This window comes from Anser brachyrhynchus (genome assembly GCF_964034855.1).
Source record: "Anser brachyrhynchus genome assembly, chromosome: 1".
Lineage (NCBI taxonomy): Eukaryota > Metazoa > Chordata > Aves > Anseriformes > Anatidae > Anser > Anser brachyrhynchus.
The window spans coordinates 150,437,161-150,458,517 of record NC_137694.1 but is presented as its reverse complement, the minus strand read 5'-3'; the positions used below and the strand labels follow the sequence as shown (position 1 = coordinate 150,458,517).

Sequence of the window (21,357 nt, the reverse complement as noted above, 5' to 3'; positions counted from 1 at the left end):
AACAAGACCGTGCATTATGGGACGCACTCTGCTTCTCTTCGTCGCCAGCAGCCTAAACCCGCCCAGCCCTACTCCTGGCAAACCCACCGCCCTCTTGGCATCAGGCAGCGCCCTCGCCCTGGGTACGAGCTCCTGGAAAAGTTTCCTGGGGAAAGCCGCCCCCTCCCTCCCCTGCGCCCTCCCCCTTGCCGCAGAGCCCATTGTCCGCCGCCGGCAGGGCACGGAGGCTCTAAGGCAAGGCTCTGCCGAGGAGGTGCGGCGGGCTGATGTCAGAATATTTGCAGGGAAAGAAAGAGGCCGGCAGCGGCCGGGCCCGGGAGCGGCGGCCGGCGAGCCCCCGGCCCCAGCCCGGCATTCTTCTGGTCCGGTTCCCACAGGCGCCGAGCGGCACCGGGGGTCAGAGTGGACGAGCACAAAGGGAGACCCCCTGCCGCCGGGGCCATCGTGCTGGGCTGTCACCGCCGCTAATTCATGGCTTCACCTTTAATCTCGCAGATCCATTATAGGTTAAAAAGAGACCCATTTTACAGCTGACAAGATTGAAGGGAGCGCAACCCAGGAACCGGGGGGAAAAAAAAAAGATAAGGGGGGGGGGGGGTTGAGGGGGGACGTGGGGAGAGAAATAACCCCGGGTAAAGTTTGCACAATCAGAACCCATCTGCTAAAAATAGACTTTGTGCTTTTCGCTTGTCCTTCCCTTTTGCTGCGAGGATATGTATTTTAGGAGGTAAGCTGCTACACGCCACTCGCTCAGAACCGCAGTGCACGGGGTCAGAGGGAAAAGGAGCGGGGAGGAGAGGGGGAAAGGGGAGCAAAAGGAGAAAAAGAGGAAGATTTTAGGAGCAGGGCTGCACAATGGAAGGGATGGGAGTCATTCACATGGCTTAGCACTGCTCCAGAGCATGTTTTGTGAGGTCATCACGGGGAAATGACTAAGAAATTTATGAAATGCTGATGTCAAAGGTAAGCTGATCAAATCAACATTGATTCAGCAGAGGAATAAATATACGCATGTGGCACTTGCAGCATGTTTGTAATGACACAATACTTAATGAATTCTCAGAAATCATTAGACCTGCTGTGCTGTGAGCAGTAGATGAAGTCTCCAGAAGTAATTCTGCTTTTTTATTTTTGTTAGTAGGGTAATCACTTTCAATTTGTCCTTTAAGAAAGATTTTTATGCTGTTAGTTTGAAGCAATTAAAATCCATGTTCTCAATGTCTTTCAGAAAAAAAAAAAAAAAAAGGAAAAAGAAAAGAAAAAAGTGTAGTCTGTCCTTGAAAAAATCAGAGAGGTGGTAATTTACCACAGAGATGTGAAATGTTTGCTGGATATTTTTCAGCGTACAGCAAAAAATTCAGTATTCTTGCATTTCATTATTTTTTCATGCCCTAAATGAGTGAGTGTGCTGTGTGCAGTGCTAACTTGGGGTATTGGTCCTCAGTTTTTCAATTTTCTGCATCTACTCTTTGACAGAAATCTGTAACTCCAGAAGCAACTTTGTACACCAGCCTGGTCTATCCTTCCTCCTACTGTCCTGAAGAGATCAGAGGGCATTGAAGACCAAGAAGGGTGGTCTCCAAGGTGGATTCTTCCTGTCTTTCCCCCCTTGAACCACTGGAATTGAAGCCCATAGGATTTTTTGCAAAGTAAGTATGTAAACTTACACAGCCAGTGTAAACTTACACAGCCAGTGTGCACTGTAAAACTTTACAGTGCAAAGTTTTTGCACCTGCTCCGACACCCTTTCCCTTCCTTTCTCTCCTCCTTGCTCCCCGCACTGCAGAGGAGCTCTGGGATTCCCTGGCATCAGAGCAGAGGGCTGCCTGAAACTTGCAAAGATTTGGGGGGGTTCTGAAATTCCTGGGTAAGGTCTGTGAAGGAGATCAGCTGCCTGCATCTTTTGTGGGAAGATATAAGAGAGAATGGGGACCTTTGCGTGAAGCACTCTGTCAGCTCAAGTCAGTGATGAAAGTCCTATTGAAAAGAGCCCCAGATCAAATCAAAACCTGATTTCCTAAGACTGACATTGCCTGCAAATGGAGGCAGATTGAGGTCCGTAGCTGGCCAGTGCTTTGGACGCATTCTGCTTACTTTAGTCACACAAAATGACGTATTGATGTAAGCTTCCAGGATCCAAACAGGCAGCCCTTTCATAGGCAAAAGCCCTAATGAAGTCACTGGCAAGCAGCCTTGCTGGCCTACGGCCTGCAGGCTATTTCCCTAGTCAATACACTGGACCTAATCTTATACCCCTTGAGCATCAAACTCCATGTGTATTTTCCAGAAGTATTTGTTCTCTTTCTGCAAAAGTGCAAGATTTGTGTGCTGGAGAGAGCAGTGTCAGCGAGCAGCTGCTTTTCCTTCAGCGTGAGTTGCTTAGTATATAGACTTTATTCGCTACTAGTTGGGCAAAACCAAACTGCAAAGCTGAGACATGCAACAGCAAGAAAGTGGACTGCCAAATAAAAATCTCCTGTTTGTAAGTGCACATTTGAAAACAAAAATAAACAAAACAACAACAAGAAAAAAAGGATTTAAAGCAAAAGTTACAAAGCTTTATATTGTGCAAACATGTATTTTTACCTGGTAAGTTTCTGACTGCTTCTAATTTAGTGGAACACATTAACTCCTCTTGTAAGTAAGTCTACTGCAGTTAAGGAAGCTGTCTTAGTGATGAGTTAAGAGTTATCTTGTAGAGTGGATTCCACTTGTAAGCATAGTCTGTCTAGTTTCTCAATAATCAGTTGAATTTGTTTTTCTCATTTCTGAGAGTTTTAGAAATATAAATTGGAATGGCAGCTTCACTTATTTCCATGGTTCCAAAACTGTCATCAAACACTAAGTTAAAATGCTAAAAATCTAGGGTTGCTTTGTTTTAAGTGAGGTAACGCTGTGAAAAATGCTCACGGGAGGGTCTCTTTCCCTAAAGCTCTCTGTGAAATGGTGCTATAAGTGTAGAATTATACACCTTTTTGAAGGCTGGGTATCCTAGGCAAAAAGCAACAGAGGCTGTAGTTTCATGAGAGAGATGTTTGCATTCTCAAGCATAGGGCGCTGAAAGCGTGGCCCTTATTTAACTGTCTTTTTGGGAACTGCCTTCCTTCAAGGCTCTGCATCGATGTCGTCATCACACCTGGTGTGCTATAAAGAAATCCGTGATGTTAGATGCTAATTGACTAATTTCAGGTCCTTATCACAACAAGCTTACAGTACCTCATTCAGTGCAGTCAAGGAGTTATCTTTCTATCTCATATTTTAAGATGAAACTAATCCATTGTAAACCCTATTAACAAGGAGTCATTACAGGGCAAAAGTATAAGCTCTACAGTTTTCAAATGGTACTGTATACATTGTCTGTAAGACCTTTGCCATTAAAGCCACAGGTATGAAAAGATGCTCTCTGTTTTTATGGAGCACTGCTGTGGAGATAGGGTAGGATTTTCCTTGTTCTTCCCACAGGAGTTGTGCATGATTTAATTAAAATTTATTATATATTAGTTGTGTTTTCTTTTTCTTTCTTTTTCAATGAAAAGCCAAGTACACTACTCAAGACAGGGGAATTCATGCATCCAAATCTGTGTCAGAGTCCTGCTGGCATTCAGAGCTTCTGCACAAACATCTGATGGCAGAGACAAAATTCAAAAAAACAAGAAAAAAAAAAAAACAGTCTGAAGACCTGGAAAGATCAAGCAACTATTCAGGATTCATATGTATAAATTTTATAGTTCAACCAGTGCATGCATGAGGTGAAATATATATTTTACTTATTTTTATTTTTCTTCCTTATTTATTTTTTCCAGTTCATCAGCACTTCTGATAAAATTCTTACTTGCAGTGGGGAAAAAAAAGGTGATATGAGATGCAAATAGTGAAGGTAAGTGGACACAATGTGATCAGAAGAAGCAACATTTTTTCGACCGTCTTGAAGAGAACGCACTATGTTCAGAGTGTAATATGCTTTGTGCAAACAACACTGGAAATAGTTGGTGCAGTAATGTTACCTTCCTCCATCCCTCCTTTCACTTAGCACTGTCAAGGTCAGGAATAGCTAGATGAGGGAATCCCTACTTGCCCTGTAAGCGAGCTGGGGCAATGAGCACATGGTGATCGTGGACTTCCAAGGTCCAGAGCCAGCAGAGCAGATGCAGCAGCAGGAGAAGAGTGTTTCCTGTCTCATGGGTGCCTCACGGGCTGATTTGTGTGTGGCTGAAGGGAGGAGCGTGGAAGAAGGAAATTGTCACATCAGGAGCAATTTTAGTCTGGTACTGCTTGAATTTAAACAACCATCAGACCAAGCTCCCCTGAAAAGTATGAAAGAAAGCCAAAGATGGAGACACCTGCTGGTGAAACTCCCACAGCTGGTGCCTTCAGGGATTCTCTTCAACAGTGATGTGCCCCAACACTGCTTCAGTATTCAGACAGAATCATACTCTTTTCCTGAGAGTTAGCTTTTTATTTATTTATTTATTAATAATAAAATAAAATAAAAAAAGCCCCAAGCATTCAGCGATGCTATTTATATTCCTGTTCTTCTCAGTCCTCTTCCTGCTGTGCACATGTTCCTCTGGTCTCTGGTGTTTTCTCCCCTGCACATGCTTCCTTGGCATGTGGCTTCCTCCTCTGGACCTCTGAACCTCCTGTCTCGTTGCCTTCTCTCACTGGCAGTTTCAGCCCCTGCTGGTGCTTCTGGCTCCCTTCCCTCCCAGGCAACAGCTGGCTTTAACAAACACAGCAAATTTACTTGGAGGAATCCAAAACCATTGTGGTTGAAGGCTTGGGCCTTCCTGGATAAAAGCAAACCCCACGTTCCTTGTGAGCCTCTACCTTGCAGCTGTAGGTTGAGCAGTTTGTGTAGGGTTTGTGTAACATGCTCTTCATACACTGGCAAAAAACTGTTCAGTGGTGCAAAGTCTGATGGCTCTTAACAATGAAGCAAGGGACAGATCTGAAACCTCCATGCACCTGTAAGTCAATCAGATGTGGAATCCTCTTGGCTCTTTCAGGGACTGGTTGCAGTCAGTGGCAGGGCTGCAGAGACTAGTTTATCTGGGTTTGACAAGGCAGCAAACAGATTACTACAGCTTTGAGAAACAAGGGTGATTTCACAGTGACTTAATTTCTATTTAAATATATATCTCAATTGCTCTGACTACATGCAGGAAAAAATATATGAATTTCTTCAGGAAAAACAACAACAACAAAACAACAACTAGCTGATAATCCCCACTAACAGCACTGGAACTATTACAGTTACACCAGGGCTTCCTCTGGGTCAAGATTTTTCTTCGTCTTAAGGCCCAAGATGCACATAAACATAGCCTAATAACCAAAGAGCTAACATAAGCAAGGGCCTGACGTGCCATCAATTTCCCACCCTCTCCAGATTGTTTCTGTCTGTCCAGGGCTCTTCAAATGGCAGTGCAGAGCCCATATGCCACGGTGTCAGGGCAAAGCTCCCAGCACAGCATCTGGTCTGGAGGCGGTTGGTGTGTCGGCTTTGGAGCGGCCGTGGCTTTTGTCATGTATTTGGGGCTGGTGATGGGACTGCCCTGTCACCCTGCGCGCTGCTTTCTCTTGACTCCCCCTTGGATTCCAAGGAATCGGTCGGTTTGTGTTTGTCAATATGCTCCCGCTTAAATCCCTCCTGAGATCTCTATACAGAACCGCCTTTATGGTGAAATAATGAGAATTTCTTAATGCCTGTGTGTGTGTTTTCGGCAGAAACATGTGGGTTTAGTTTAAAGTGGACCGCGGCCTACTAGGTACAGGTCACTGTGTACTGGGATTTCTTTCTCAGAAAACTCTTGAATGCTCTTTGAAAGGGCCCTTTTTTTTTTTTTTTCCTTGCTCATGAGTGTACCAGCCACTTCTTGATGAATAGGATCCATAATGCCTGGAGATATTTGAGATCAAGCATATGGTCCATTGAATATGCATGTAAGCAGGGAGGGAGGGAGTTCGTGTGTGACACTGGGGAAAGCGTGTCTGGGAGTTAAGCAGCGTACAAGTCGAATGTAGCATTTCAGCGTGTTTGGGGGAAATGTAACTTTCTGCTTCTTCTGATAAAGTAGGTATTAGAACACAATTTACAGTCAAAAGCATGGCAGGGGTGTTTAATAACTCAAATGTGGTTATGACGGGTGTTAAACAGAATGATGCCATCTCACTTCTGGTCTCGTGTAAAATGCTTATTTTTAAAACCAAAATATAAAGACAATAAATTCCTAAGTTATTAAAAAATACATATAGATAACTTCTTCAACTGAGAAATGACCAGTTCTTCACTAGGAGAGAGGCTCAGATGACTCTTCTTCACATTTAAATGAAAAGAGTGCTTGGAGAATGTGCATTCTGGTAAGTTTTCCTTGCGAGTGGGTAGAGAGAAAGGGAGACAGACTGAATAGGAGCGATTGGGCATGAAGTAGTAACTATGAGGTCCTGGAGGCAAGAGAACAAGAGAGGGAAGGCAGAAAAAAGAGAAGAGAGGCTTGCAGAAAGGCAGGGGGGAGGTGGGGGGAAGGAAGGGATACGTGGTGGTTATTTAGTAGGTGCCAGGGAAAACCATGATGTGTGCATGTGTCTGAGAAGAGAGGATCCTGAAATACAGAAATTAAGCCAGGAACTATGAAGCTTTACTGGGAATGCTCTTGGGGAAATTGCAAATTGCTGCATGTCTAAGATTTCAATTTTTTTTTTTATTTTTATTTTTATGTATCATTGCCACAACAGAATCTTTCCACACAGCAAAAATGTAAATTAATCTCTTCATTACAAATGTGATTTATGGTTAATTTACTTTATGAGCAAAAAGAATATATTGCCCTGCATTCATTTCCTATGGTTCTTGAAAATTCTAGAGAATTTAAGTATTGGAAAAATTTAAAGGAGCTCTCCTCCTGCATGTACACACTGTGACAGGTTGGGGACAGCAGTCAAGTGCACAGTCATTGATATTCCTTCTTCAGGAAATACTCACTTTCTGATTGTATTAGTATTAGTGGGGGTGGGAGAGAAGAAAGATGCTTCGTTACAGCATGTAATAAGATAATAGCCCTGAATAAATAAAATAAAATTGACACCTCGCACATCATAATCAAACCTTGCAGATGTACCATTTTGTGTGTGTGTGTGTCTGTCTGCCTGTTTGTCTGTGAAAAGTGCCTGTGGGGGAACATGTTCTGACGTAACCTCTGCTTCAAAACAAACATAAATCTGAAACAAAACACTGAGGAAAACTTCCGGACTCCCTGCTGCCTTCCTGGGGCAGGACTGGCCCCTCAGCTCTCCCTCAGCATTCACCCGTCTGTTAAGCCAAATTTAAAATCACTAAGATGAGGGAAGAAAGACATTAGCTCCATGTATTGTCATTTTTGTCTATGCAGGTAAGCACTTTCAGTAGTACACATGCAAGAACAAGGTCTGCCCTGTGCACATGCTGTAGCTGTCAGCTTGAAGTTAGACCAGTCCATCTGTCATGACCAGACCCTGCCCTGTGCAAATGTGCTCTGGGAAATGCTCATGGATGTACAAGATGCTTACATAAAACAGAATGATCATTTTTATGAGCTTGGTTTATATGTTCTTCTGAGGCAAGCCATTTATTTCTCTAAATAGTTCCTGCAGTAACTTGAACGCTCTCGCATGTTCTTGTAGGAATTTTGCTGGGGAACTAAACCAGGTTGTTTTAACAATAATGAAAAGAGAGAGTAAAATGGTGAACTCTTCTAAGACACCTTAGTAGCAGACTGGGGAACAACCTTCTAGCTGAACTTCTCATTAACAGTCATTTCTTACTAGGAAATTCCATAGCACAATGAAGCCAAGCGCATTCAAGCTGTGACCGACTTGAATATACGGCAAAGGAAATCAGCTTTTAGTTAAATTTCTTCTTCCTAAACCTCCTAAATTACTTTAAATGTTGTATCTGTGTTGGTTGGGAACCTGGAAGCAGGTCCCTCCAATGAGAGCTATATAGTTTGATAAAGTGTAGTGGTCAGCCACTTCCCAAAACACTGCAACAACACCTCTGGAGAATTTTCAAAGCTAGCAAACATATCTGGGTCTCATGCCTAAAATTTAAAAGTCATTATCTCTTAGCCACTCATTAGAAGAGTAGATATCAAGGGGAAAAAAAATCTAGATTCAGTGTACTTGTTCTCAGTAAATTCAGAGCAAATAAGCATCTTGGATATGTTTGTATTCAAATCCACTTACTGCAGCCCTGTGCCCAGGCAAATTAAGTCTAAGTAAAATATAATGGTCAGAATCTGGCAATACTCAGAGAATTTTCTGGATTCCTAATCACTATGGATCTTATTTCACCAAGCAATGAAATGTGCTTGTATCCACCAGACTTCCGTAATTTAAGCACAGGCCAAAATGTAGGCTTGGCCTCAAGTATTCGTTGAAGAAGCACAAGAGTGTGCACATGTTTAAAGTCAAGCAGGTGCTTGAGGTGTGTGGTGAATCACAGCCTCCTAAAACCTCTCTTGCTGTCAACAGAGAAGGCAGGCTGCTGAGGCACCGGGTACCTGCCGGTGCGCCAGTTCAGGAATGAAGTGCCAGGCAGACCATTGTGAGGAGGCTTGTGCTGAAGGAGGCAGCTCTCTATAAATAGACTTCTGGAGTGGTAGGAATGGCAATCTGAGATCACTAAACTCATGCAAAAAAAAAAAAATAAATTCTTAACGGATAAGGAGAAATATCTACTCTGTATCACCCAGTCACTGAAAGTCGCAACATGCAGCTAGCACACTTAGCAGATAAAAAGATAGAGCCCACCTTGATTAATCTAAAGAAGATTAATAATAATAGATGCATCTATATAAAATATGTCCCCAATTCTGATAATGTCCTTTGTATTGCATGGACATAACTAATTCCTATTTGCTTGCTTTTTTCTTCATTGTGCATTATTTTCAGTGAGTGCTTTTATCCTTATTTCCCCCATTTTACAGTAGTCATTGTCAGGGCGATGTACACATTGCAACATCTTGTTTTGCTGCTGCAAGTTCTGGCAGGCAGCAGAGGGAATATGTGCAACTCAGGGAATTATACAAGCCTTTACACAGACATCGGAGATGAGCTTGATGGCACTAAGGTAAGGATGGCAAAGCCAAGGTGGCTTCTGGTACCAGGACACTCTGAGAGAAATTTAAATGCTTGCCAGTTCTAAAGGATAGATAATTTTTTGATGTATGGTAAAAAGGAGACATATGTACAGTGTATGAGATTGTAAATATATATTAAAAACAGATTAATTACAAAGCAAATGAATAAAACCAACTTCTGCTGATAAGACATTATATATTTTGTGGGTTTACTTGCACTGAAAAGTCTGCCTCTGATTTTCTGTGCTTGGGTCTTTACATTCTTCCTGAAAATCTGATAAACACTAAATGATTACAGAAAGTTTCCTGCTCCGTACACAATGTTTTATTTTATATTTAGATATCACCGATGTGTGAGGCACAAGCTATTTTCCTGCTCAGGATGCCATGGAATAATCATGTGTTGGACACCGGGCAAATAAAATGGGCTGGCTGAAAGCCTGCTCCACTGCGGATGACCAGCAGCTGCTTTATGGGAATGGCTGTAGCCAATGGCAGAGGAAGACATGGGAATGCTCAAACTGCGACAATGTTTCTGAGTTTGTCCCCTTTCTACTTTGTCCTCCCTCTGTCCTTGCAGCTCTCTTTGTGCCTGCCATGATGTAGAAGGTAGTTCAGTGGAGCTGATATTTGTGTCATCCTGTGGTCCTAACCACCCAAATTCCTTCCCTTGCTGAGTCCTGCTGCCCACTTGTTGGAACAACCTTTCCTCCATTACAAATAAGGCATCCATACGGACAGTAACCAGGGCAGGACTTTTCCAGAAAAGAAGAATGTGCTTCTCATGTGCAAGGGTGAGCATAGGTAAAAATCAGCACAGCCAGGACTTTTGTTGCATGAGCTTATTTGTCTTGGTAAGTGTTTGTAGAATCAGGGCCGATATCTCTCAGCACTGGTGCTGGATTTCCACTTATTTTGCACCGGGGTCTTCCTGTGAATCCCCTGTGGGAGCAGTTCAGTAGCGCTTAAAGGGATGGCATTTCTGTAATTATCTAATTATTGTTCCATGGTTTTTTCTTGTGCTTGTTAACCCTTCATCCCACTGAAAGCAGAATGCCACACCATTGAACTTGGATAAAAAGTGACTGAGAATCAACATTAATTCCCAGTAAAGGCTTCAGAGTAAGTATTGTTAGCTTACTTTTAGATTTTCTGGTTTGAAAACATAGACTCAAATTCAGATCTGGTCATTTTGATTAGATTGAAAAACTTTTAAACTATTACAGTGTGCTAGTATGGCTGTGAGCATATATTAGGTTCTTTATGTTGGTTAAAAAATTTCATGGGACGTTTATTTCTGTAATTAATTCTATAATAATTTGGGGTGATTGCTCAATTATCTGAATTTATGTTTATTATTATAGATTTCTTATATTCTGAAAGTTTTTTTTTTTTTAAATATATTTATAATTTTAAATAAGGAAATGGCAGTGATTTGCAGCATCTTTAAATTCAACACTGTTTCAGTTACTTACCCTTTACTAGATGTTGGTATATGTTCTCTCTTTAGTCCGTCTGTGAGTTCCCTCCCAGTTTGTGTGGGAATCTAACATATAAAAATAAAAAAATAAAAAAAAAGAAAGCTGAAGCCTGTCTCAGGTTACTTTCTTCTTGTTCCTACTTTTTAATTCCCTTCACTTTTCATTATCAGCCTTGAATATTGCATCTTCATTTGAATTTTCAGCTGCTGAATCACGATCTGTTGAAGACCCAATAACCCTGCGTTACTGGATATAACTCAAGGAGTAGTGCTGTTTGTACAGTTTGGCACGTACTCAGGAAAGGGAACTTAGCTTAGCAGTAGAAGCATATGGAAGGGGCAGATAGGCCAGCATCTTGGATGAAGACGCATATATTTAGTACTGTCATGGTATGATGCATTCTTGTGTTTTGTATATGGCACCTCAGAAGTGTTGCTCTGAAAACTAGTTTTGCCCAGCCACAGAGGTCTGATGACACAAGCGTGAGGATCATCAGTTTCTGCACAGACACTACCTTGTGCTGCAGGTGGGGATTTTCTGAGAAACACACCTGCATCTCAGTTGCTGCGGGGAACAGAAAAAAATCTCAGGAGAGAGAACAATTCAGCCAGACATAATCACCATCTTCATGTGATACTTACTTGCTGCTTCTCCTAGAAGTTTATTACAGCATAGTTGTCAGGGCAAGCAAGAGAAAACACATTGATTTTATGACAGCTGCAAGCAGGGGGGTGAGGTGGGGCTTCTAATTGACGGAGACCTAGCATTGCCTTTTATTTCCTAGCAGCCTCCCTTTGTACAGACAAACCATCAGTCCTCAGAGAAACTGCATTAGTAGCATCTATGGCTCATAGCATTAACAGTGCCAACCCCTGAAATGTGCTTCTGCCCTGTGTCTGCCTCCCTGTCCCCCACAAAGCATGCACACTTGTCACACATGCAGACAGACCAAAGGCTTGCTAGAGATGTTTCAGGTGTTGGATCTGGTGCAGAGAACAAAACTGTAGACTGGGGAATGAGTACTTTCCATTCTCTGGCATAACTTGCATTGCTTACAATCACAAAAAACATTTTAAGTGCACTAGACTGGGGTGCAGTTTTTGTCAGAACTCTGTTACTTCCTCACCAGTTTGTTCTTATTTGCTGTACTGCATCTCTGAGTTAGGAAAATGTATTTTGAAGATGAATTTCTTGTGAGTCAGGTGGGTTTCCCACTAACTATTGTCAGTCTTTTTAGCTTTCTTTTCCATCTCCTTGTCCCCTCCCCAAATTTCTGTGCTTTCTGTAGGGCAGAGAGTCTTGAGTGCTTTTTGTTAGATACCCTTCTTAAACAGTGTGGCAGCAAATAAAGCCATTGGTGTTGAACACAAGCAGTTAAATTCTATTGTCTACCTGCAACAGGAGAGCTGAAGATGAAGTAGAAATCTGAATTAAAAATGGATCTGTCAAGCAGTGAATGGGATACTGTCTGGAGTAATGTGAAAATTACTGCCAGCTTATTGTGTACTCAGGGGCTCTTTTTTTTTTTTTTTTTTTTTTTTTTTTAATGATGCTAAAGAACTATTATTTACAGGACCCCTGAGCAATTGTTTCCACAATGGGCTAAACAAGAGAACAGTTGCTGGCACTGCCAATAATATATGTCTACCTATTAGCAGCAGGGTGAAAAGCTCAAATATCTTCAGTGTAAGGGATGGGTTCCAGAGAGAACCATCCTCTTGTCACACAATTTCTGTGGGTGGGGCATACGGGACACATATTTTTGAGAGCATGCAACTACATAATACTACTTGCTGCCTGTAAATGAAATGCTAACACAGCAGAGATGTGTCATTATCCCCATAATCCCATCCTCAATTCAGATTTTATGTAATCTAGCAAGTGGTTTCAGAAGGTGCCTCATTACCCACAGTAGAAGTAAGCAAATTGCCAAGTTCATAAGGCAGACTTGAAAACTTAGAATAGAAAAATATCTGCCTTCTGAATTTACAGCACTCTGTCTCCTTTACTTGTCCTACTTTTAGACTCCAGGTGACTACCTGAGGTGCCTGATACAGGCTTTCTGACTACTGTAGTGTCCAAAATCTTCAGTGATTCAGACTGTTACTGACAAACCCTGGTCATGTGTAGTCACTGGAGAGAAGCAGTCTCCATGCCTAAGTGGTCAGACGAGGACCCATCATTGCATTTTCTGATGTTTTTGGTTCTGTTTTGGTTTGGTTTGGTTGTTTGTCATTTCTTGTTTGTTTGTTTTTGCTATTATTTTGTTCTCCACAAGCAAGAATGAATAATTCTGAAGCACTCAGAAAATAACTTTCTACCACCCTGGGTCTCATCTGCCATGGTTTCCCTGGGAAGAAAATAAGAAGGGAATCATAGATTTATTTATTTATTTCCCGTGGGTTTTGTTTGCTTCAAAGATTGGACTGAGTTTGCTTTTTCTTTCTTGTCTGTGTTGAGGGCTAGGAGAACATGAGTATCTCTTCTCTCTAGCCTATTTCCAAAAGTATGTTATGTGCAGGAGCATTGCTGAAGTATTTGTTCATCGCCATCTTTGCAAGTCTATAGAAATGAAAAATGAGTTCTAAAAGAGTGCGCAACACTACTAGTAAAAAGGGACCTCGGATGAAAACGTTTTTAAGCTGCTTATTTAGGAGAAGCAGTATTCTTACCCATCTTGGTGACCAATTTATCTCTGTTGACCTTGTCTCAGATTAGGCGTCCAGGCACTTTGTCTTAGTGTGGTTTTGAAAAAAGTCACTTGATAAGAATTTGAAATGTTCAGAGCAAAATATGTTCAGAAGCTGCAGGTGATTCTGCACTGGGAGGCAGGTTCCCTGCTAGAGGCAACAGCTCCAAGTGGTGGAACTGGAAAAGTCTTGAAAACTATGGACAGTGTTTGTGCGAGTTACACATCTGAAAAAGAACAGCAAAGAAAATGAGAAAAACAATCGCTTTTGCCATAGTGATATTTAATGTCACTGTTATTAAGCATAAATTTGAACGTACATTCCGAGTTTGTTTGTTTGTTTGTTTGTGTGTTGCTTTTTTTTTTTTCCTAGTGATAACTGGAAAGTATCTTGAAAACATTAAGGGAAGGAAATAGCATGAATGGAAGGTGATACTCCACTTGGTATTCCATACATCAGTTGGTCTGTCTAAAGTCAAATCAGACACACACACAAAAAAAGAAATAGTAGAGCGCTCAGAGAAATCAAAACATAAAATAAACAAAAATTATATGCTAGCAGATTGTTCTAATGAAAAAGAAACTGTTACTGTACCAAGAAATCAGAGGCTATTTCATAACATTTATGTTCTGACACAGCACCTAAGATCTGTGATATATGTTATGCACCTTATGTGAATGATCCCTTGAGATTCTGTGTCCTGTTTTTTGATATAAAGCAAAAAGAAGGGTATGAAAGGGGAATGAGATGTCAGCATAGCAATATGAACAGAAGCTCTATTTTCAGCATATTATGGGAGAAGACACTGCACCTGAGGCTGAAAATGCCATAGAGAGACAGTGCAAATTAGTTTTGAAACAAGTATCAAGAATAAAATACTTGTTAGACTATCTGAGCTCTGGAAAGTGAATCGATTAATGCTTGCGTTGACACAATGAGGTTATTTTACCCAGTTGATAGACTGTAATGAGTATCAAATGTGTTGAAGGAAATGGAATCCTGTATTCAAGTCAATGATTAAGGCTAAGTCAACTTTAATCCCATACAGAACCTGATTAGCTTTTAGAACTCAAGCTTGATTACCTTGACTTGATTAAGTTAAAAGAAAAAAACAACAGCAAAAAACAGAACTAACACACACTTTGAGTCGTCAAATGATTTTTTATCCTGTTGGTTTCAATTAGAAAGGATTTCACAAGAGAAAGCAATGCAAGACTGGCATAAACAATGAACCTGCTCCATGAAATTTGCACAGGACTTGGCCATCTTTTACCTGTTGCCAGACAAAAAAATAATTGCCAGATGCACTCTTTTATTGAGTTTCTATCTATAACAATGTGTGGAATACAAGAAAGATAGATATCCAAATAGATAAGGAGATATTCAAAATTATTCATAGATAAGTATATATTTGAAAGCTGTTTTGACATGATCCTTCTCTAGGTGACCCTGCTAGACCTGACTAGGGGGTTGGATCAGATGACCTTCAGAGGTCCCTTCCAGTCTCAGCCATTCTGGTGGCTGATACTGCAGATGGATACACATCACAGAAATCCTCTGATTGAGGCCTGTGTGTGGAACTGGAATTGAATCCAATCATGTACAATATCTTAAGTGTACTGCATCGGCCAAACACTTTTGCCCCTGGTGAATTTCTCTGTACTTTGGCATATGATATTTACAAACTGGTGGCTATCAGGGCTCAAAAGAGAAAATAGAGTTCAAGCAATGAGCATTTAAATGGATTTAGCCTCCAACTGTTTAAAAGGTACGTTTCATTGAGGTTTCATATAGAAACCCCATGCATTTCTTCATAGAATCATGAAAAGTCATATGATTCTGTGATTCTATGGTTTCACATTTCAAAGAAAAAGTGGTCACAAATTTCACAAACAGTTCTGTAAATAATTATTCCAAGTTTTCTGCTACCTATCATGCTGGAAAAAAAATGGTTAAATTTGTGATTGTCACTGGGAAAAAGCAGAATTTTTTTGAAAGTGTTCTATTTACCCCTACTCCTATTTTTGTGGAACAAATTAACATAAATATAGTTGGGTGTTAGAAAGTGAAAGTATTTAGATATGTGGATGTTGGTGCTACACTCAGCAATCATTGGCTAATTCTAGAGAAATCCTTCTTAAGGTCACTTATCACTCCAGGACATGGGACTTTGGCAAAATGCATTAACTGATGAAGTCAGAGGTTCTACATGGTGCATGTTCTTGGACTTTGTAACTTAATGACAAAGTGGAGAAGAAAATTGTCTTCTTCCTCAGCACCTAGGTTCTCCATACCTTTAAAATCTGATACTTCAGAAATATATGAAAGTCTGCACAGTATTGGTTGCTTTTGAGTGTTTCTACTGTTTAAACACAGTATTGTTGACGTCTTGTCCACTTATATATGGAGAAAGAGCTCAGTGTCAGCATGGCCCTAGGAAAGTATTGCTTCCAAGGAATGCTACTGCTAATCCCTGCTGCAAAGAATGCAAGAAGAAGACACAGCAGTGAAAGGTTTTACCGCTAACAGTAAATGCTTTTTATTTATATTTCTGACACCTAGCCTGCATACTACTTAAGGTACTGGTTCTAATACATATTCTAGCTCCCAGTTGAAGATAGCTACTCCCTGTACAGTTGCACAGAACAGTGAGCTGCCTACACTTACAAAAATGCCAGCTGAATTAATGTTTTCCTGCAGGCTCCTCTTAGTAGGCATGACGAAATGTGGTATAGACTTGTTATCGGTGTTCTGAGGACAGTTCTGTATCCTTATGGCTAGTGAGGCAATAACCAGACTGATTTCTTGTCTTACCTGTAGTTTTGTCATATTTCTCTGACTGGTGGGCAAGGACAGGCTTTTTACAGACTCTAAGGGCATCGTTTAAAGTAATTTCTAAGTAACTGGCAATCAGTTTCCGGAGCTGGAGATGGCCTGGACTGAGCTCCAGAGCGGCCATTAACTTCTTCTCTTTCAAGTAGAGCCAGTGATTATTTTTCCCTCTGGGTGCACACTTGCATATCTTTACAAACAGGGCACTGTTAGATTCTACCCTGCCATAAACTCTGACTGCAATACCTCATCCACTACTGACCTGAAGTGAACTCCAAGGAGAGGGAACAGTAATAAAGCAAAACCCAGCAAACAGTGTGAAGCTTTTGTAAGATCTTATATAACTGAATTGGCTATATTGGGAACTTGCCTTTGGTTTTAATTATAGATTTAAGGGTGCACTTATCAGGCTCTATGCCTTCTCTTTGCTCCATCCCTTCATTCTTGATTTGCTTTATATAATAAGCAGCCACTACAAAAAAGATGTTTTTCCCCCGTTCTTTTGGGAAGAGGAGAGGCCAACAAAAGTTCACTGGGGGATGGGAACATCTAAGGTGTTAATTGACTTGTGGTCTTGGGCTTTAGTCTGGTCCCTCCAGAAGGTTTCAAAGACCAGCTGTGAGAGCTCTGCAGAAGCACGTGGTATCTTGAAGCTTCCCTGTTTCTCCCCATAAGCTGGGGTTGGGTGACAAGTACCTCTTTGAACTTCTGGGAAAGTGTCAAGAGTATGGCAAACCTGAAGTGCCAAACCTCTCTCTTACTCACATGTGTTTCTCAGAATACACAAAAATAGCTTACACAGAAGCAAAGACAGGGAGGATGCAAAGCAACAAAGTCTTCTGAGGGCCTCATGAAGCATTAATGAAAACTGAGTAGAGACATGAGGAAACAGGACTGGGATGCAAGAAAATTTAAAATACAATTAAGTTGGTTTATGCTGCTTGAACATTGCTTCTCAGCTTAATCTTTAACTTTATTTGTATTCATCTTCCTGGTGACATCTACCTCTCAGAGCATCTGCCATATCAATTGTTAAATGTGCATAGGGAAAGAGGTTTGTAAAACTATAGGGGAGCTGCCCCACAGAATTATCCTGGCAGTGCTTTGAAGGGTAGACACCTGCTGTGTCATTTTAGGGGTCCTAAGCTCAGAAATAAGATTTCCAAATCTGTTACTCATATCAGAAGCTGGTCCATTGAAAGGCTAACTGAAGCTAGCTGCCTTGCCACATCCAAGAGGGCAGTGATACAGGTGGTGGCTATCCCCCTGCTCTAGCGTAGATATTTCCAGCCTTTTCTTTTTTTTTTTTTTTCCTTCTCCCGAATGTCCTGTAATTATTAAAATCAGCAAAAGGTGTGAGCTGAATTCCTTTAAGTCACTAAACCAAACATTCTCAGTCTCCACTACCCACAGTAAGTAGAGGAGGCCTGGGGTGTTGTGACAGTAAAGGTACTGGGGAGTACAGCAGGATACCTGAGCAGCTCAACTCAAAGGCAACCCAGGTCCGGTAGGGGTGAATCTCAGTCTAGAGCTAAAAAAACTCTGCTTGCCTTCCTGCAGCTCTAAAACCTGGGTAAAACGTAGCAGGAGAATTAATCACCATATTCATAGTATTTTTGGTCCTAAAAGGTCCATGACTCTTCTCAGTCTGTCTCTTATATTACAAATGCAATAACATTTTTCATGGTTATCCTTACACTGAGAAGAAATTAGAAATATTACTAAGAAGGATAGAAAAACTTTGGAAGGGTGGTGAACCTGATTATCCCTTCTAATAGACCACTTCTTATCAGCTCTGTGACCAGGTTTCTCCAATGAAGAATTTGTCATCTGGATTTCTAAGCCAGGTATAAAATTTCACCTTCCTAAAATGTTTTCCAGAGAAGTTCTACATGATGCTGAAGTGATGTGAAATTACAAAAGGACTGCTCCTAATGACACTGCTGCTGAACAGGCAGAAAGGTTCAATGATAAGGCATTACAGAAGCTACTGTAAAACATGGTCAGGACTCCTTGCTTTATACAGGTGTGCATTCTCTGTAGCAGGGCAGGTACGTTGCTCATCCTTGCTCCCAACTCTCAGCTGATATCACTGCACCCAGTTTTGCTTTCTTTTTTTTTTATGTTCTTCCCTAGGATGTGACTCAGTGCTTTTCAGAAAGCAGAGCCTTTGTCTGCATCATTCTCCCTGCCAATCCCTTACATCACCTGCTTGATCCAGAGTTGGGAGTGATTCATTTTTCTCCTCCAAACACATGTGCACACAATGAGCTGTCTCCCGTCTAATGGCCCTTCACAGATACTTATATGTAGGGTCATGACTGTGTTTTGTTGCAGATGCCCAGTGCCCATCTGTAGAGGACAGTCTCTGTCTGTCTCAGGATTTATATTCTTCTGAATGCTTTTAAAGCTTTGCAAGTGAAAGCAAATGATCTATGTGTTTTTGTGATTTTTTTTCCCTTCCTCCCTCACTAGCTAATTTTGTATCTATTATATACTGTGGGAAAGCTATGCCAAACAAGCAATCTATGCATTTTATTCTGAGATTAATTTTCATCCTAGCCTGTTATATAAATGAGCTTGAACCTATGTCTGTGAAAATTTGCACACCTCTCACTTTACCATTGCTGTTTGCCCAGTTTATAAAAATGTATTTTTAATGGGTATTCTTAACTGTACAGTGAAACTTATGGTAGGATAGAGTGACTGAAATTTAGATGTGAAAGACTGAAATTAAGATATCTACAGTGCAGAACTAGTCCACTTCTTCTTTTGTGTTTTCATAATCAATGCAAAAATGTAAGTACTTCCTGGCAGTAATTTGGCCCATTCTGAGTTAGATAACTACCACAAGGCACATGACATGTGGTTAAGAAAAGCCAAAGACAACTGGCTTTAAGGCCAGTCTCTAGTTTTTGTGGATGTGTAACATTACGATGCTTTACACAAACTAAAGGTAGTCAACTAACTGGTGAATAGAGCAGAGGTGCAGCAAACCAGAAATCCACAAATTACCAAATAGATGGATTATAACACTGTCACAAAACGGTAGCATTTTAATTTTATATTTTAACTCCCCTGCTTAGAGATCATTCAACCTTAGCCTTAGATTGATTGATCTATCTATCTATCTATCTATCTATCTATCTATCTATCTATCTATCTATCTATCCATCTATCTATCTCTTCTCTATATCTACCTAGACTGTTACACAGCCAAGTGTGAAGTTACTTGCTGTTGTTTCAGACTCCTCCAACAGCTTTCTCAGAGCTGCTGTTAGGATCAGGAAAGAGGCAGATATCTCCATTTACCAGTAACACATGGCTGCATTGGAAGAACTGCATTAGTAGGACCTGTTGATCAGAGAGGTCTCCTACCTGACTTCCAGGTGTCTACAGATGGCTGAATTGTCTCCAGGACCTATTCTGATATCCTAGTTGGAAGTGAGATAGCAACGGAAGAATGGGACAAAATGTGAACAAAATCTTTAAAGCCAGGCCCACCAGGATATTGGATTGGCTAGTGGGATGGCTGTAACCCTTTCCATCAGGAGACATGATGAAAAATATGTTTCTGTCCATATGGGTATGTTCTGGGAAATGTACCCGTATTGTCCTGTCTCATAAGTCTGCTCTGCTGATCCTTTGCATCAGTGTGCACCAGTTGTAATGTCTGTGAGACTGTATTGTGCTCAAGTCCAGCAGACAGGACCCAGTTTCTGGGCCCAAAAGTGTTGACAGTAAAAATAGGAGGGTCTAAGATCTTCAGGACCCCAGAAAAGCTAAAAGAAGGAGGCAAGTATTCATAAAAATATCTAAGTGGTGCCTCAGAGAGCTGAGGATATCAGCTTCCCTCTTCTGGCTCTCAACAACCTGAGGACAATGGAACAAGAGACTGTAGAAAAGAGACCTTGATGGTTTATCACATTTAGGTTGAATTCTGATGATGTGCTGAACAACGCCGAGCCAAACTTCTCACTGCTTGTTGTGTAGTAGAACCTACTTTGCTTGCCTTTGTGCCCTAGGGATCTTGGAAATAGGCGGCACCAGAGAATCCTGTTTCTCAGGAGAAGCAAAAAATTCTGATGCCTTGTGGGGCTCCCCTTGCGGGAGCCATTGGCAATGTGCTTTGGTGCTGCTGTCCTCGGAACAGGCCAGGAAACAGATGGCATGTCAGACCGTGACAGTCCTGCTGCTTTATTCCAGAAGCAGCGTGTCCTGTGCTGGCCCAGTGACAATGGGTCCTCCTGGTGACCCACTGGAGCGCAGAGGCTGGGCAGAGCCTCCACTGGGAGGACAGTCCTTACAGGCAGGCCGTGCTTCAGCAGCTCCCTCTCCGCGTCTGAGGGCAACAAGTGCAGCAAAGGTAGATGGCACCTTTCACTTCCCTGCCGCCCCTTCTACAAGGCAGAGCACAAGCTGTGGCCTGTGTTGCTTTACATTTAAATATCTCCAGGCTGTACTTTTTTCTCTTGCTTAGAAGACGGTCTTTAATCCATTTATTCCTGATCTGCCTTTCTGCTAGTTCTCATATTCCCCAAACACTGCAACAAATCTGCTCTTATTTATTGAGAAAGCAATGGCATTTTTTCACAAGACTTTTTTTCACAGACCAAAAATGGGTGACACCAATTTGACCATCTCCTATTTATTTTTTTCTTCCCCAGGAAGTGAAAGAGATTTTAGCAATTCCTGTATCTGATGAAGAGTAAATTTAAAGACAGTGCATAAGAGACCCTCACCTTTTTTCTCTTCCAGCAAAAGCTTGTTTTCACGGTGATAGCAAGAAAGAGGTACCAGGACTCCCTCAGCAGAATCTTTCAGAGGAATGAAGGTAGATATCATTGAAATGAGTGAACATAACATGTTCTTTGTTCATTTAATGTCACATTTTTCTGCTTCAGGTTTTATCCCTTTTTTAATATGAAAAAAAAATGTTACTTTTCTCTTGAGTTTTGATTGTATCTCGATTCCATGCAGATATTTTAAATTATAAAACAGGATAACATAAACCCCCATGAATAAATCTAGTGAGTATTAATATAAGATTGTTTTTCCTTACCTTTCTCAAGCAGTAATCTGAAATTCTATGAGCAGGGAAGATAACAAGAGAGAGACATGAAATGGTGAAATAAGAGATTAATTTTATGAGTCTTTGTTCTGTTTCAACAAATCTTTTAGGTTTCCAATGCAACACATTTGTATTGAATTCCCAGGAATATTATGGAATAGGAAACTATT

The 21,357-nt window shown here is 41.2% G+C and overlaps 1 long non-coding RNA gene across 2 annotated transcripts; it reads left to right on the top strand.

The window, feature by feature from the left end:
• The first annotated feature begins 1,257 nt into the window (after positions 1-1,257).
• Positions 1,258-21,094, top strand: LOC308188373. Of its 2 annotated transcripts, none has more exons than XR_013945460.1 (3): positions 1,258-1,649; positions 3,804-3,877; positions 20,875-21,094. It is a non-coding gene; the product is annotated as an uncharacterized lncRNA (long non-coding RNA). The 2 variants fall into 2 exon arrangements; XR_013945461.1 differs by lacking the exon at positions 20,875-21,094 and adding an exon at positions 9,454-10,721.
• Positions 21,095-21,357: the final 263 nt, after the last annotated feature.